Raw genomic sequence first — 17,675 nt, 5'->3', positions numbered from 1 at the left:
TGCAAACACTTCGTTGGAGACTAAAATTAGCAGAATATGATTACGATGTTGTATATAAAGCCAAAAAAACAAACGTAAACGCAAATGCATCATCAAGAAATCCTGTAAATATCGAAGAAATAAATTGCAAAATCATAAAAAATAAAATCTTCTAAATCTTAATAATCCTAAAGATGCACAATTAATTTCTAAAATGTTAGAAAAATCCGACAGCGAAGAGGAATAAGAGGAAAATGATGATTTTTATCTACATCTCTCAGATATTGAAGAAATCGAGGAAATAATACCTGAAAATGTACCTGAAAATAATAATCTTCCGTTTACGTCTGAAGAATTAAAACGAACTACCTAATTTACAAATTACAGAAGAAGCTTTAATACATGATATTTTTAAAATAAACAAAATACAAACCAGAAGTCAAGTGACAAAACAAAATATTAAACAGAATAAAATAATTAATGAATTTAATAGTGATGAAAGTAATATTGAAGAAATTGAAAATAACCTATCAGACAAAACTTTTAATATTAATAAAAATAGCGACGATGAGGAAGACGAAAAAGATATTATTAATCAAAATTTTAAATCGAGAAAAACTAAACGCGCATTTACTGAAAATAGAATAATAAAAAATAATATCATAGACTCTCGAGAACTATTATTTTTACGCAAAGATAACGTGGCATATTTCGTCGACACTCAGGGAAAACCTTTAGATTCTGGCTCAAAAATTTTTTGAGCGAAAAGAACTGCCAAACCTAGAAATTCTTGTGCTAGAACAGGCTAAAGCAATAAAATATAAAAATCATTATTATATAGTCACCCATTAGTGAAGAACAGAGAGAAGGCACTACTCTCAATAAAATTATTAAAATCTGCGGATTTACGGGATATAACCGAAGACTTAAAATTAGAAACTTTTAGTATTGCAAAAATCAAATTTATTAATAATGTCCCATGAAATGATGTTAAATCACATTTACAATCAATATTTACTGACGCTCCTACTAAAGTCATTATTTGTCACGGATTAATCAAATATCCACTAAAAGATTTACGTTTTGTCATTATCAGTAAAATGCATTGTTTACCAATGGGATGACATCGTGGAGTTACGAAAACATATAATAAAATCAAGCATAATTATTACTGGAAAAATTTAAAAGCAGATGTTCAACGATACATACAACAGTGTTTACAATGCCAATTGAAAAAACTTGTAAGAGTAAAAACAAAACAGTCATGATAACAAAATATGATAATTACAGACACCCCAGGATCTTCTTTCGATAAAGTAGTTATGGATATCATGGGTCCACTGCCCAAAACTGAATGAGGAAATGAATACATTTTAACACTACAGGATCAATGAACTAAATTTTACATGAGAATACCATTACCGAATCAAACTTCCGAAACTATTGCAGAAGTCTTTCTAGATGGTTTTATTTGTGTACTCGGAGCACCGAAAGCAATATTAACTGATCAGAGTAGAAATTTTCTTAGTGATTTGATAAAAAAAATTGCAAAATAATTAAAAATCTGTAAATTTCGCACAGCTTTCCACCCTCAGTCAAACAGACCTTTAGAAAGCTCACATCACGCATTAGGCGAATATTTAAAACAATATGCGAACAAACAAAAACAATGGGATAAATGGATAAACTTTGCCATGTTTAATTATAATACAAGTGTACATGAAGAAACAAAGCACACTCCATACGAACTAATTTTTGGAAAGTTATTTCGGGAGAGGTTATTTCGATGCGATGTTTGTAATCGGCAGCGGGCAGCGCTAGTATCGACATGTTTGTTACCGTCGCGCGCTCTTCAAATAATACGTACACGTATAACGTGTTTTTTCAAATGATTAAGGACTAATTTCACCACCTTCGGTTAAGTTAACCAACGATTAAAATCAGCAGGGTGGCAAATGAAATGATAAGAATGCTTGGTTTTCCTTCACCTCTATTTTCTGTTGCCACCCTGCTGATTTTAACTGTCGGTTAACTTAACCAAAAGGGGTGAAATTGGCTCTAAGTGAATCGGTAGTGATTTAGTGTGAATAACCGCGATCGTTATAATCGTTATAATTAATCAATTCATCGATTAAATGCGTGAGTGTAAAAGTGTAAAGTATCGATACAAAATAATCGATACAAAATTCGTGCTATCCGCGGCCGTGCAGCAATTATTTGTTTAATTATTTTATTTATGAAGAATCTCTACAAAGTAAGAATAAGTGAGTGAGTGAATGAGTGAGAGGATGAATGAGTGAATGAATGAGCAAGCGAGCGAGCGAGCAAGCAAGCAAGATTAGAGAGCGAGAAAGAGTAAGTGAATAAGAGGGAGAGAAAGAGAGAGAGAGTGTTTGTGTGTGTATGTATGTGTAAACGTGTATGATGTAATACGCGTCAACGTTCTCATATACACACACACATTCATCGCGTATAGCAAACCGCTGATCGAGCGCTGTAACAGGGTGATTTAAAACAACTGTTTGTCTTTAAAGGATTTTCTTGAATGATTTCTAAAATGATTTTTCCTTTACGAAAATTTTGTCTGAAGCTTAGTTTTTAAATTATAAAAAGAAATAGTGAGCGAATTACGGGACGGATACGCTGTAGCGCTCGAGCGCTCAGCGGCGCCTTGTGTAAGCGCCTGCATCAGATGATGAGTTGCGCCGCCCCTGCATACCATACGTACTCGTCCCGTAATTCACTCATTATTTCCATACTAATAACGAATAATAGTCTTAGAATTTATTTAGGAATACGATCTTTTAAGGATCCTATACTTTTGTTATACCTTGTATATACATCGGGCTTGAGAAGAAGAATTTCCTGCTGCAATACGATAAATAATTACAATTATTAAAAATCCTATTCCCCACAAATATTAAAAATTTTAATTTAAAATTTATAATTGATTGACAGTTCATTAATATTATTTCCTTCATTACCTCTTCATCCTTTAAATAATAAGAAATCCCCTGTCAAGCATTGGCACGTTGCTGACAGTTTTCAGTCGGTCAACTTTAATCTATTATCCTACTATCATTTAATCTACTATCTATACTTACTATCTGTACTTATTATTTACAATCAAAATATTCCCATAATTATAAAATATCAAGGATCGTCCCGTTTGCGCACATTACGGATCGGACACAACAAAATTTCTCGATCACAGACACAGGCCCGATCGGACACTGTAGCATGTACTTTATAAGTTATAAAGCGAGGTCCATCCTGCCTATCGGCGGGGTAGGTGCGGGAGGGGTGCCAAAGGCCCTCCTTACACCCTTCTGTGTGTGTGTGTGTGTGTGTGTGTGTGTATGTATGCGCATGTGCGCGCATGCTTTCTGTCCATGCATGTACTTTGCTAGCGTCTGTGTCCGATCGGGCCAGTGTCCGATCTAACCGGTATCCGATCAGACCAGTGTCCAATCCGGTCGGGTCCAATTTGCAACCATATGTGTCCGATCGAAACTGTGTCCGATTGAGTTTGTGTCTCTCGATCGGACACAATCGAGCCTGTGTCCGATTGGGATTGTGTTCAATCGGAACTGTGTCCGATTGGATCTGTGTCCGATTGAGCCTGTGTCCGATCGGGACTATGTCCGATTGAATCTGTGTCCGATCGGGAAATTTTGTCATGTCCGATCTGTAATGTGCACAATCGAGACTCACTCAAATATCAATACTAGTTAAGGTTTATAAATTCTATGCAAAATATATACTACTGTTGTTATTTAAACCTGACTTAACCTTCCGACCTTCTTTTTTCCTGAAAATCCGTTGCCGAGCGCTTACGATACTTTGACAACTACTTTTCCTTCTATAACTCTTTAAAACTTAGTTGCCGAGAGCTAATCAAGTGCCCGAGCGCTAATCAAGGTGCCCTAGCGACGCCTTCCATTGACTTTAAAACTTCCCATAAGAAATGACAATAGGAGATTAAATAAAATTAAATAAAAATCATATCAAATATTTATTACCTAATTTTCATCCGAACACGATCCAATCCTTGAATCTAATTGTTGAGCGCTTATTACGTTGCCCTGGCGACATTATCCGTTTTTCCCTAAATTCCATCATTACCGAGCGCTCACCATCACAGTAATAAATATATACAGTAGTTTCAGTCTGTGTCGGCACTTTTGATCTTCAGGTTCAATCATTCGCCATATGTTAGTTGTGCGCGGCACTTTGTTTGAATAATTGAAATCGATTGACGACTATTATGATGCTATACATAATGTCATATATGATGTTATATCTATGAAAGTGCTTTTTATTATTTTAAAATACTAAAAAAATATCTATATAAATCAAAATATTAAAATATTTTTATTATATTTATACTATTATACATATTATTAATTATTTTCATATTAGTAATATTATACATATTATTATTTTTATTAATATTATTGTTATATAAATAAAATTATAAAAATTGTATTTTATATATTTAACAAAAATTAAAAATAAAACATTTTAACATAATAAATAAAATAAAAATACATATATTATTTATTTATATAAATGTAAGAAATATAAATGTAAATAAATTTTATCTATTTTTATAAATAAAAATGTAAATACTATTAATTTTTTTTAATCAGAATTTTTTATTTTTTTAAATATAAAATATATAGATATAAAATATATGTTGTATATATTTTTTGACATCCAAATTAACGAAGATCGTTTACCTGGAAATAATTAAATATAAAATTTAATTAGCATGTTTCTAAAAGAATGGATTACATTATTACATTATTTAAAGTATGTTAGCATTTTTATCTAGAATTAATACGCAATTTTGTGCAGAATTAGGATACATATTAACATAAAGATTTTATTTTTGTAAAAAAATATATATTAAGTTTATATAAATATAAAATTATAAATACTAAAAATATGTACGCAAGTATAAAATATGCAAAAAGTGGGTTCTTATTAGTCTTATTGCATAACTGCTTTCTACCTTGAAAGGCCAAAAAGCATTTTCAGCCCGTATTTCGGCCGTAAAGCAATACGCTAGAGAAACAAGGACAACATGCGATTGTCGCTCCTTGTTTATTATATATTATCTCATCCCAACTTCCAACAATCGCATCCGTGTGTTCAACATGTCGGCGCTTGTGCCTTCATGAACGCTACACACATACGCGATGAAAGAGAGACGAAGACGATGCAATCATTTCTCTTTGTTTAGCGATCAGTGTACTACCAGTATTGACAATATCGAAAAGTGAATGTAGCACAGACATGAACCAAAATTGAAAAGTGGACGTAGCACGGAAATGAACCATTCGGCTGTTTTAAGCGGGGAGCACACACTTTTGCATAAGCGCATAACCATAAACATAAAGAAATTAATTGGTCCACAAATGTATGCATAAGAAAATGAACCAATCAATTTCCTTATGTTTATTGCTATGCGCTTATGCAAAAGTGTGCTCCCCGCTTTATCCTGCTTGAAAATGGACGTGGCCACGTAGTTCCAAGCGGCCGTAGAATAGTAAAATAGACGTAGAGGCGCTGCTTTACGGGACCGAGAACTATAATATGAAAAACAGGATGACCGCTTTCAGGCTTCTCTCTGATAATAGTTACGCTACGTATATCCCTAAGATACCTAGTGAAACCCTCTAGTAAACTAGTTCCGATACGTCATTCCCCTAGATCCACTAGTCCTAGCTCTCGGCTCTCCCTGGGGTATAGCCGGTGAAAGCAGATTGTCCTATAAAAATAAAGAAAAATCTTTTTCTCACTAACTAAGGTATAGTGAGAGAAAGAGCGTCGTTAAGACTAAAGCGGGGAACACATACTTTTGCATAAGCGCATAGCCATAAGTATAAAGAAATTGATTGGTCCACAAACATATGCCTAACGAAATGAACCAATCAATTTCCTTATACTTATGGCTCTGCACTTATGCAAAAGTGTGTGTTCCCCGCTGAAACATATACACAATATTTTTGGTGGCAGCGGTGGGATTGCCAAAAGGATTAACAAGGATCTTCCTAAGTGAAAAGAGTCTCGGAAATTAATTCTTTGAGAGAAAAGACAAATGTCTATATAATTTGCAATTCATCCAAAATTCGTCATTGTACAGCATAGCATAGTATTGTATCGCTGACGAAGAACGCGACAACAACTACTACTGCTACCGAAAAGTGTGGCATAGTATTGTCGCTGATGAAGAGCGTGGTAACAAATACTATTGCTGCCAAAAAGTGTAGCAACAAACAATTGTCGCTGACGAAGAGTGGCAATTGTCGCTGCCAAAAAATGCGGCACGAACTCAGTTAAATTCCAAATACATTTTTTTTATATAAATGCTCAAAAGGGGCAAATGTCAAATTCAAATTAAAAGGATTAAGTTTCAGATTTAAGAAGTTTTCTTTCCAAGATCCTCTTCCTCTTCTTACAAAATTGCAAAACTTATAAAATTTGTGAATCCCTTGATCCTGAATAAATAAATTAAAAAACGTAAGTAAGATTCAAAACTCGAAACATATCCTTCAAATCAAAGTACATATACAAAGTACATATCAAAATACATATCTATTATATAGTAATTTAACTAATTAATCATGTCTAATAAACGATCACAGTGATCTAACGCTTTTTCTGAGACCAATGAAATTTTAACACAATCAGATTTAGAAACCGTTAATCAAAAATTAAATTAAAAAGAAAAGATGTTTAAAGAACATGTTTAAATGTTACAAGTAAAACAAGATGAATTAAAAAATTTACAACGCGAACTCGAACAAAGTAGAAATGCTAATTCTGACAATAATCAATATGAATCAATAATAAGAACGAACCGATCTCTGCTTTAAGTTCGCTGCCTGAACAAATGAAACGATTAAATCAACGTATTAATGATATTCAATTTTCTAATCCATCTCGCAAACAACAAACAAATTATAATTCTGATTTTCTAATTCTAATTCTCTATTATTTTGCCCAAACTCTTCCTCGCAGATCTAGCCCTGCAGATACAGATTCCCCGATTCGCCTTAAAGATGTAGTTGAGTCTACTCCTAAATACGATGATCATAAAATTTCTGTTTTTCATTTCAGTAAAATGTGTGACCGAGCTCTCGAATTAATTCCAGGTTACCATGAATACCACTTGGTGCAATTAATAATTAACAAATTACAGGGACATACTTATGCTGCTATAGAAGGTACAGAATATAATACCATTTTCGAACTAACAAAAAGATTGAAAAAAATTTTTGGTCTCAATAAATCTGTAGATCAATATCGCGGAAAATTAGCAAATATTTATATAAAGCCTAACAAAAATATATTCGATTATATAGAAAGAGTAAAAGAACTACACGCAATTGTAATTGATGAGGAAACTGGTGCCAGCGGATATATCGATAAAATTACAAAAGATAGCATTAAGCGTAGCGTAACTACAAGTTTTATTAATGGTCTCCCTTCCTATCTTTTAATTAAAGTTAAATTAGAAGGATCTTATACATTTGGGAGCTTTAGTATCTGCAATACAACTTTCAAAAACAGAAAGTTAGAAGCAGAAAATGCATGTAGACGGACCGTACTGCTTTACAAATCTAATATTTCTTCCAGCGCTGATTTCTCAAATAGATCGAATCCTCCTTAAGCGACAAACTTACCACAATTTAATCAACCACAACCCCCGCGAACTAATGCAACTTCTTTTATAAAACCACTTATCCCGGGAACACTTGAACCTAATTATCTTATTGAAAAACCTGTCGTTATTGTAAAACTTTTGGACATCTTATAGATGAATGCCGCAAACTCGCATATAGGCGATCTACTGAAAATAATCTATATACCTCATACTCTAATAATAATAATAATATAATAATAATAGTAATAACAATAATAATAATAATAATAATAATAATAATAATAATAATAATAATAATGCGAGAAATGCGACAGAGCGTTCCGATAATGAACAGTGTCCGCCGGAACAACATTCTGACGGGACGCCCTTTCCACAACAAGCGCCTGTGACTATATAGCACTATCTCAAAACCAAATTCTGATTCCGTCGCCCATATTGTACGAATAGAAGATAAAACAAAATTTAGTAGTGTACCCTCTGTTGTTTTTTCGTCTCCAGATTTAAATACTAAATGTTTTTTTATAATTGACTCGAGTGAGTCTCGATTGCGCACATTACCGATCAGACACAGACCCGATCGGACATCGGCTCGATCAGACACATATGGTTGCAATTGGACACAGGCTCGATCGGGCCTGTGTCCGATCGAAACAGAAAAATAAGTTTTCTGTGAAACTGATTATGTGCACAAGGCACGAAATTTATTTGGTTTGATATCAAGATTTAAAATTAATCTCAATTCGAGATTTTTAAATAATTTGTTTTAAATAATTATTAATTTTTTAGAGAAAATACGGCGCATTTCAACGACTGAAACATTACTTAAAGAAATAAAAGAAGATGAAAAAAGAGTAGAAGAAGCTTTAGAAAGACGACATCAAGAAAATTCAGTATTTTATCAAAGAATTCTTGATTTTTTGGACAAGTTAATTAATATTTTAGAAAAAAAGTGATATTGTTTATTATTCTGTTTGTTTAACAAATAATATAACATTTGTTTTTCAACTTCAATATCAACTTTATATTTTATACTTTTCTAGTATTAATAACATTAAAAAATAAACATGCATATATTTTTATGCATTTTGCATTATCAAATTATTACATATCATATCTCGTTTTGCAAGTCCCGCAGCTTCATTCCTTTTTCTTTCTTGTAAATTAAATGCTGACGGATTTTCTGTGAGATTAATTTCTGAAAGTGACAATTTGTCATGTTGCAAAAGGCATATATTATGTAACACACAACAAGCTATGATAAAATCCTGGATTATATCAATTCTTTCCATATCTAGCACAGTACGCAAACTTCGAAATCTTCCCTTTAAGGCAAAAGCTCGGTCAATTGCCATTCTAGTGGAAGCATGACAGAAGTTATAATTTTATTGTCGATCTGTTAGATGTCCATTATCTCGGAATGGAATCATTAAGTGATCCTGGAAAGTATAAGCTGCATCGCCTACTAAATGACTATTATTAGGAAATTTATTTGGATCTTCCAAATATTCAAATATCTCAGCTAAGCGAAATACACGTTGATCATAGAATCGTAAAGAACTAGCATGTCCAGTAAAGCAATGTATAAATTTTCGTGTATGATCACAAATAGCCTAACATAAAAATTTCTTCGCACTTATTGCCTTCCGGCCAAATTATAAAAAAAGGTGCCAAATTTACTAGAGCTTTTATAACTGTTCTTACAGCATATAATGCTGTTGCTCTTGCAACACAAAATTTTTCACATATAGATCTATAAATATTCAAAAACCAAAAATTATATACAACTTATTACCTGAATAAAAAGTAAAATTAAATTATTACTATATTTCTCTTCTACTTCCCATACTTCCGAAACTATATTCCCTTTTTCTATCAGTCACCAAGGGTCGTTCGCATTTTGTAGAGCTATCCGTGACTCTCTATCAGTCACCAAGAGTCGTTCGCATTTTGCAGAGCTACCCGTGACTTTCTATCAGTCATCAAGGATAGTTCGCATTCCCCAAGAACGACTCCCAATTTAATCTCTTTGTGGATTCTAACTCACATAATTATTTATATAAAACCCAAATGCATATATAATAAATTAAAATAAATTAATACACATTACATCGAATACAAATCTATCAGAAAAAATAGAAGATCGAGCATTTATTCTAAAATCTAAAGATTAAAATAGTGAATAATACTATGCAAGACTAAAATTATTTTCTCTTCTTTAAACAAATCCCAAGAATTATTTCAGATTTCCTTATCGCCAAACCGTTTTTTTGTCTTTTTTTATTATTATTATATCCTCCCTTAGTGGAAGGAGTATCTCGAAAGCGATCCTCCGTGCGTCGGTAAAACGCACGCGTAACCATCGGAATGGACGGCTTAGGAAGAAATTGGCTCGAGCTCAGGCGGAACCACTCGAAATTAACATCAATAACGACACTAACGTTAATATATCTATAGCTGACACTCCTCACTCCCCGATTTCTGCTACTTCTCCTCCAGCTTTCCCTACTCGCTTAAGATCAGAGTTGCCCACCCCCTCTATTATCATTTTAAGCGATTCTCCCTATTCTTCCCCCCATCACCCCCTTTACCAAGAAGACCTCCTCAAAGAACTACGGGATATCAATTACGAAGGCGAATCACCTCTCTCCCCGGCTTCCCGATTCAATCAAGAGAAGTATCCCCAGAGACCGAGGACACATCTCGATCTAAGCCGGAACCGCAACCCAATCAACAAGGGTTGTCCGAGGACCAGTTCCACTTCTGGATGTTGGGCCAGTTTCCTCCGATCTACGACTCACTTCCAGACGGAATCGTCCGCATAGGGCCCGGCCCGGTGGACTTTAAAGAATTGCGGACCGCATTAACGGAGGGCCTACCAGACAGCGTAATCCCGTGGTTCACCCCGAGGTGTAAATATCCTGTCGTCGTCCCTATCGAGATTCTTTGGAAAAAATTTCCCCCTTCTTCATGTGTCATAGAGGAAATTCCATAAAACGCACTCAAAAAAAAAATATATATATATAAATAAAAAATAATTAATAAATAGTATATACTAAGTAATAAACTAAGTAATGATGTTAACCTAGATAATCCATATAATTTTGTTTTTTTCTTATTTCTTTTATTAAATAAATGTGAAAATTTGATGTCTTTAAAATTATAAATAATTTTCTTTTTCTTGCATAACCCGTTCTCTATCTTTTATCCCGAGATCGCACAAGGTCTCGTCCTGGGTAATAAGGATTTAGTTTTTTTACCGAAAAGGGGACCACCGAACGAACGGTCTACTGACAGAGTAAAAGTGACCCTCTAGGTCGTTGACCTGTCTCAGGCCCCGGTCAATTCGTTCGTCTCCGAGACACTCGTTGTCTAACGTTTGTCTAGCGGAGTTAGATAGGTTACGCCCTCCCGTTGACTCTGACGTTAAAGAGTCTGGACGTAACAGTATACTTCTAAATAAAAGTTATTGTTATTGTTATAAATGCATTAAATTTATATCAAGCTATACGATTTAAAAATATTGAAACATAATACTTGTCTAAAATGTAATCTAAATGATTCATCATCTAAGCTGATATAATATTCTCTAAATTTTGCAATCGTGGTATTGATATTATAGAGCGTTTAATTAATAATCTTTTACATTTTTGTATATTCTTATAATAAGAATTTTTATCTTTAATATCATCTAATAATTCAAGTAACATTAATATCGTTGTAAATAACGTTATTAAGGTCATTGTGAAAAAATTTTGTCGTAAAATTTTGTTTTGTCAGACATTTTGATGCTTAAATTCGCTTACAAGCATTAAAATGAACGGTTGTGTAAACATTGTATTAGCACTCACAAATCAAAATGAACAATTGAAATTGGCACTTATAAGCGTGAGCGCTCATAGCATATAAGCGTCCAAACCGAACGCACCCAAAGAGAGTGCAGCTACAAATTATCTACGATATATAGCATCGAAGATATTTGGGTTCAATTTATATCTAAACCGCAAGTAAGACAACTACCTCCTCAACTACGATCATTGACAACTTTATTTTGAGACTACCTAACACCAGGACCTTTTGGGATCAGCGGAATATATTCCAAGAAGGATATAAAAAAGCTGAGGGCACATTATGTTTTCTGCAGAAAAACTTCTTGCTCTTTTCAACACCATTGCTAGAGGGCTCACTGACCATTCTATTGATGGGGCAGTCTCCATGTACATCTGTTAAACAAAACCTCTCTTAATAAAATAGCTGAGAATGCCGTTTCTCGAGTATAGAATGGATTTGTTACATTTAACTCTGCAATCGTCGGCATCCTAGTAGTCATCTGCATTATAAAAATTGTCGATACTGCTATTCATGGATGCTCTACATACTGCCGATGACTACGTTTACACGTTATTCCTAATCGGATTTAATAACATCCGTAGTTTTAAGGCTGGCCAATCACACTCATTCCATTTTTTAGAGGAATAGCTGTGATTGGCCAGTTTTACAACTACGGACATTATTAAATCTGATTAAGGGTGCCTTGTAAAAATACTCTATGAATGAAGCTTATATTTATTGGGAGCTATCAGGAGCTCTCTCATCTGTTATTTCATCTTGCACGAAAACCTATTAAGAAAAATGACAACAACAAAAACGACGGATCACCACTTTCTGCATCCGAAGAATCACCCTTATTGCCCTTAAAATCATCAGCGATTGATGGTTCTCTAAAATAAACGAAAATGCTGGATTCAACATCGAATCAGCAACCATTGATATAGATATTCTTGAAGCTTTTGTATATAAAAATCTAAGAGACCGATTGAAGAATCTCGAACAAATCACTACGAAAATATCGTAATTTGTCCTTAAATAAGGAGACGGAGGAGGTAAACATCCTGCCAATTTTAAAAACTATATTTTAGCTAGTAATTAAGTACCGCTTTTATCCCTGCAAAATATCTATGGAATATAGAACATTTATTTAATCAATTTGCTTTTATTTCAATCGTTAACTAATTTCATTAATCGTTTATCAATCTAGTTCCATATGGTTATTTAGCCTAAAAACCGAATATATTTTAATTCTTTTAGTGATAATAATCGATGGCGCAAGGAATTGAGAATTCCTTAGATCGACGAATCAGAAAGCATTATTTAGAACTAGCTACCTGTACAGCAGTGACTTTCTAGAACTAACGTGCTGATTACTTTAAGAATGTACTTGCGAGCGAGTTTCACACTCGATAATATCGATACTAATATCTAACTTTTAAAATTTTAATATTTAATCATACAGGCAAATATATATAATAATTATTCACTCTTAAAATGAGAAGTAAATGCGCCGTACTTTATGGAATCATAAAACGTATATAATAATAATTTGTTGACTATGATTTGTTGAATATTTATAATTATTTTATCCAAAACATCACATATAAAACTTTCAATACTATATCCAATACAATTATACTTTATAAATAATTAAAATCATATTAATTAAAACAGGTTATTATATAATGCGCGAATGCTTCCATAAAGAAATGATTTTAATAAAATTAATATGCTTTATTGTAGTATCGATCAAGCGACCATAAATATAAATTTAAGAGGCTTATATTCTATGGAATCATAAATTATATACACTACATATAATACATATAAGTTATCTAAAATATCTATATTTTTAAACTATAGAATGCCATAACTTTATATAAATTACCAACTTATTATCAGAACTGAAATAAATAGAACAAATGATTCCATAAATTAATAAGCATAAATATTAATCATCTTATTAAGGATTTTATATTATAAAATATTAACTAAGCTGAGAAGAATGTGCATAAGAGATCTCATATCAGTGAAACCTGATACTGCGAGCGATAAGTCGAACGGACTCGCGACGGCTTCGACCACGAGCGCCGAAACTTAATAGGCAGATAAGCATATCGATCGACAATTCTCAGAAGAATTATTGTTAAAAATCTTTCTTCTCGGAAGTCCTCCACTGAATCATCCTAAGAACATTCCGCAAAGCGCAACGCGTGATCTGCACACGGCCTGAAAACCCTTTGTTTCGACAGTATATAAGCCGGCGATTTCGAACCTCAAGGAGTCATTCAATTAAAAGCCTCCAAGCATTCAGAGTCATTCAATTAAAAAATCTTTAAGCATTCATCTTAGTCAGCATTATTCATTACTATTTCATTACTATTTAGTACTCGCTCCGTATTATTCGTTCATTATTAAATTCATTGACTCACGAACTCATTTTCAAATCATTCATTCGCTCTGCACCTGGTCATTGTGTTCGCGTATTCGATACTATTCGCTATACAATTTTGATTAACATATTAATTGTTATTACTGTCGATTCAGTGTTTAAATTGTGTAAAACTAAGGAAATAATAAAAACTTTGTGCATAAGTCTGTGTATTTTTATCCGGCCTACCTCATCCACGACCGAAATCTTAAAGGACGAGAGAAGGGCCTAACAGAGTACGACCAGAACTTGAGAAGAAGAAAGGATTTTCTTGATTCATCACGGTAAGTACTTACAATTACTATAAACCCCCTTCAGTCTATAAATATTAGAAACATTATTTCAATTGACTGATAACCCCTAATATCATTCAATTACCTTTTAATCCTCTAAATAATAAGAAATCCCCTGTCAAGTATTAACAAGTTGCTGACAGTTTCCAGTCAGTCAACTTCAATCTATTATCCTACTATTATTTAAAACACCCCCATAATATCAATACTAAGTAAGATTTATAAATTCCATGCAAAATATACACTACTGTTGTCATTTAAACCTGACTTAATCTTGCAACATTTTGCACTTTTTTCCGAAAATCCATCGTTACCGAGCACTTATGATGCCTCTGGCGCCCTCCTTTTTTGAATTCTTGATATAACTCTTAAACCTAGTTGCCGAGCGCTGATCAAGGTGCCTTGGCGGCGTTTCCTATCGATTTAAAATCTCCCACAAGAAATGACAACAGGAGATTAAATTAAAATCAAATTTATTATCTAATTTTCTGAACACAACTCAATCTTTGAACCTAATTGCCGAGCGCTAATTACGGTGCCCTGGTGACATTATACATTCTCCCTAAAATTCCATCGTTGCCGAACGCTTAGTACGGTGCCCCTGGCGACATTCGACCTCTTTTCTAAACCTTCTCTTTCTATCAGAAATTTAGAGTCATAATATAATCAAGTATTGATATTAAATAAAAGACCTTATTACTTAGACAATTCTCATAATAAATTAATTCGATCTAACTAACTCTCTATTATTTAGTGTCCACAATTTGTTAACTATCCTTAATTTCTATTATAATGTTCCTTTTCAAATCTTAATTCTCTAACTCTTACGGTTTCTAATTAATATATATATATCTTAAGTAACAAGCCCCTTGCATATGGTGAACCCGCAATACAGCGGACTTGCCGCTAAAACGCAACCATAAACGATATCTTTCTTTTATTATAATATTAAAGGTCTATTCTTTAAATCTGATTAACCTTCGAATTACATATACCTAGTTGCGTCCATATCCCTAAAATACCTAGTGAAACTTCCTAGTAACCGACTAGTTCCGCGCCTACATCATTCCCCTAGTTCCACTAGATTAGTCCTAGCTCTCGGCGTCCCTGGGGTATAGCCGGTGAAAGCAGGTTGCCCTATAAAAGTAGAGAGCAATCTTTTTCTCACTAACTGAGGTATAGAGACGAAAAAAGCGTCGCTGAGACGTAACATATTTTTTGGTGGCAGCGGTGGGATTGCCAAAAGGACTAACAAGGATCTTCCCGAGGGAAAAAGGTCTCGGAATTAATCCTTTTCTTCTAAAAAAGAAAATAATTTATATACAAATATATATATTTTTAACTTAAAGATCAATATTTATATAACTTGAAATTCACCTAAGGTTCGTCGCTGTACAGCGAGGCATAGTATTGTCGCTGACGAAGAGTGTGGCAACAAATACTATTGCTGCTGAAAGCGTGGCAACAAAACAATTGTCGCTGACGAAGAGTGTGGCAACAGTTGTATTTGTCGCTGCCGGAAAAGGTGTGGCGTAGTATTGTCGCTGACGAAGAGTGTGGCAACAAGTACTATCGCTGCCGAAAAAGCGTGGCAACAAAACAATTGTCGCTGACGAAGAGTGTGGCAACAGTTGTAATTGTCGCTGCCGAAAAAGTGTGGCAACGAACAATTGTCGCTGACGAGGAGTGTGGCAACAGTTGTAATCGTCGCTGCCGGAAAACGCGGCAACGAACTATGTTGAATTTCTGACATATTTCAATCTTTGTATAGATGCCCAAAAAGGGTGGACATCGAGTTCAAGTTAAAAGGATTAAATTCCAGATTAAAGAAGCACTTCTTTCTTCCCAAGACCCTCTTCCTCATCTTACGAAATTGCAAAACTTAATTAACAATTCAGATAACTCTAAACCCGACGATAATTTAGACAAATTTAAATCTGATGGTAATTTAGATAAATCTAATTCCGACAATAATTCAGATAAATCTAAGCTTAACGAGACTAAAAATACGAACTATAAGCTAATACCAATTGAATTTGAATATAAACATCCTGATTATAAAACAATCGAACAAACAGATCCTCGTCGCAAAATCTATATAATTTATGAATTATTTGGTCCAAAATAAATAAATTTAACAACGTAAGAAAAAATCTAAACCTTGAATCATATTCTTTGAATCAAAACATATACATACATCCATTATAGTAACCTAAATAATTAATCATGCCTAATACACGATCCCAATGTTCTAACACTCCTTCTGATACTAACGAAATTTTAACACAATCAGATTTAGAAATCCTCAATCAAAAATTAAATGAAAAAGAAAAGATGCTTAAAGAACATGCCAAAATGTTACAAATAAAACAGGATGAATTGAAAAACTTACAACGCGAAATCGAACAAAGTAGAAATGCTAATTCCGATAACAATCAACACGAGTCAATAATAAAAAATCTAAATGAACAAATCTCTGCTTTAGTTTCATTGCCTGAACAAATGGAACAATTAAATCAACGTATTAACGACATTCAATTTTCTAATCCACCTCAAAATCAACAACCAAATTATAATTCCGATTACTATTCCGCTCAAAATTTTCCTCGCAGGTCTAGCCCTGCAGATACAGCCTCCCCGATTCGCCTTAAAGATGTAGTTGATTCTATTCCTAAATATGATGGACACAAAATTTCTGTTTTTTATTTCAGCAAAATGTGTGAACGAGCCCTCGCATTAATTCCTGGTTATCATGAATATCATTTAGTACAATTAATAATTAACAAATTACAGGGACATGCTTATGCTGCTATAGAAGGTACGGAATATCATACTGTTTTCGAATTAACAAGAAAATTAAAAAAAATTTTTGGCCCTAACAAATCCGTAGACCAATATCGCGGAGAATTAGCAAATATTTATATGAAACCTAACGAAAATATATTTGATTATATAGAAAGAGTAAAGGAATTACGCGCAACTATAATTGATGGGGAAACTAATGCCGGTGGATATATCGACGAAATTACAAAAGATAGTATTGAGCGTAGCGTAACTACAAGTTTTATTAACGGTCTCCCTTCCGATCTTTTAATCAGAGTTAAATTAGAAGGATCTTATACATTCGACGGAGCTCTAGAATCGGCAATACAACTTTCAAAAACTTTAGAAGCAGAAAACGCGCGTAAACGGACCATACCGCTTTCTAAACCTAACTTTTCCACTCGCGCTGATTTCTTAAATAAATCGGACCCTCCCCAAACAAGTAATTTACCGCAATATAATGAAACACAACATCCTCGAAATAATATAACTCCTTTTATAAAACCACTGATTCCCGGAATACCTGGACCTAATTATCCTGTCGGAAAAACATGTCGTTATTGCAAAAATCCCGGACATCTTATAGACGAATGTCGCAAACTCGCATATAGGCGATCTACTGAAAATAATCCATCTTCTTCGTATT

The 17,675-nt window shown here is 33.6% G+C and overlaps 1 pseudogene; it reads right to left on the bottom strand.

Annotated features, from left to right (window-relative positions):
• Positions 1-6,119: 6,119 nt before the first annotated feature.
• LOC126857015 (uncharacterized) lies at positions 6,120-11,283 on the bottom strand (annotated as a pseudogene).
• Positions 11,284-17,675: the final 6,392 nt, after the last annotated feature.

This window comes from Cataglyphis hispanica, chromosome 2 (assembly GCF_021464435.1).
Source record: "Cataglyphis hispanica isolate Lineage 1 chromosome 2, ULB_Chis1_1.0, whole genome shotgun sequence".
In the NCBI taxonomy this organism is placed as follows: domain Eukaryota; kingdom Metazoa; phylum Arthropoda; class Insecta; order Hymenoptera; family Formicidae; genus Cataglyphis; species Cataglyphis hispanica.
Note: the sequence above shows the minus strand (reverse complement) of the source record. Positions and strands in the feature narration are given on the sequence as shown.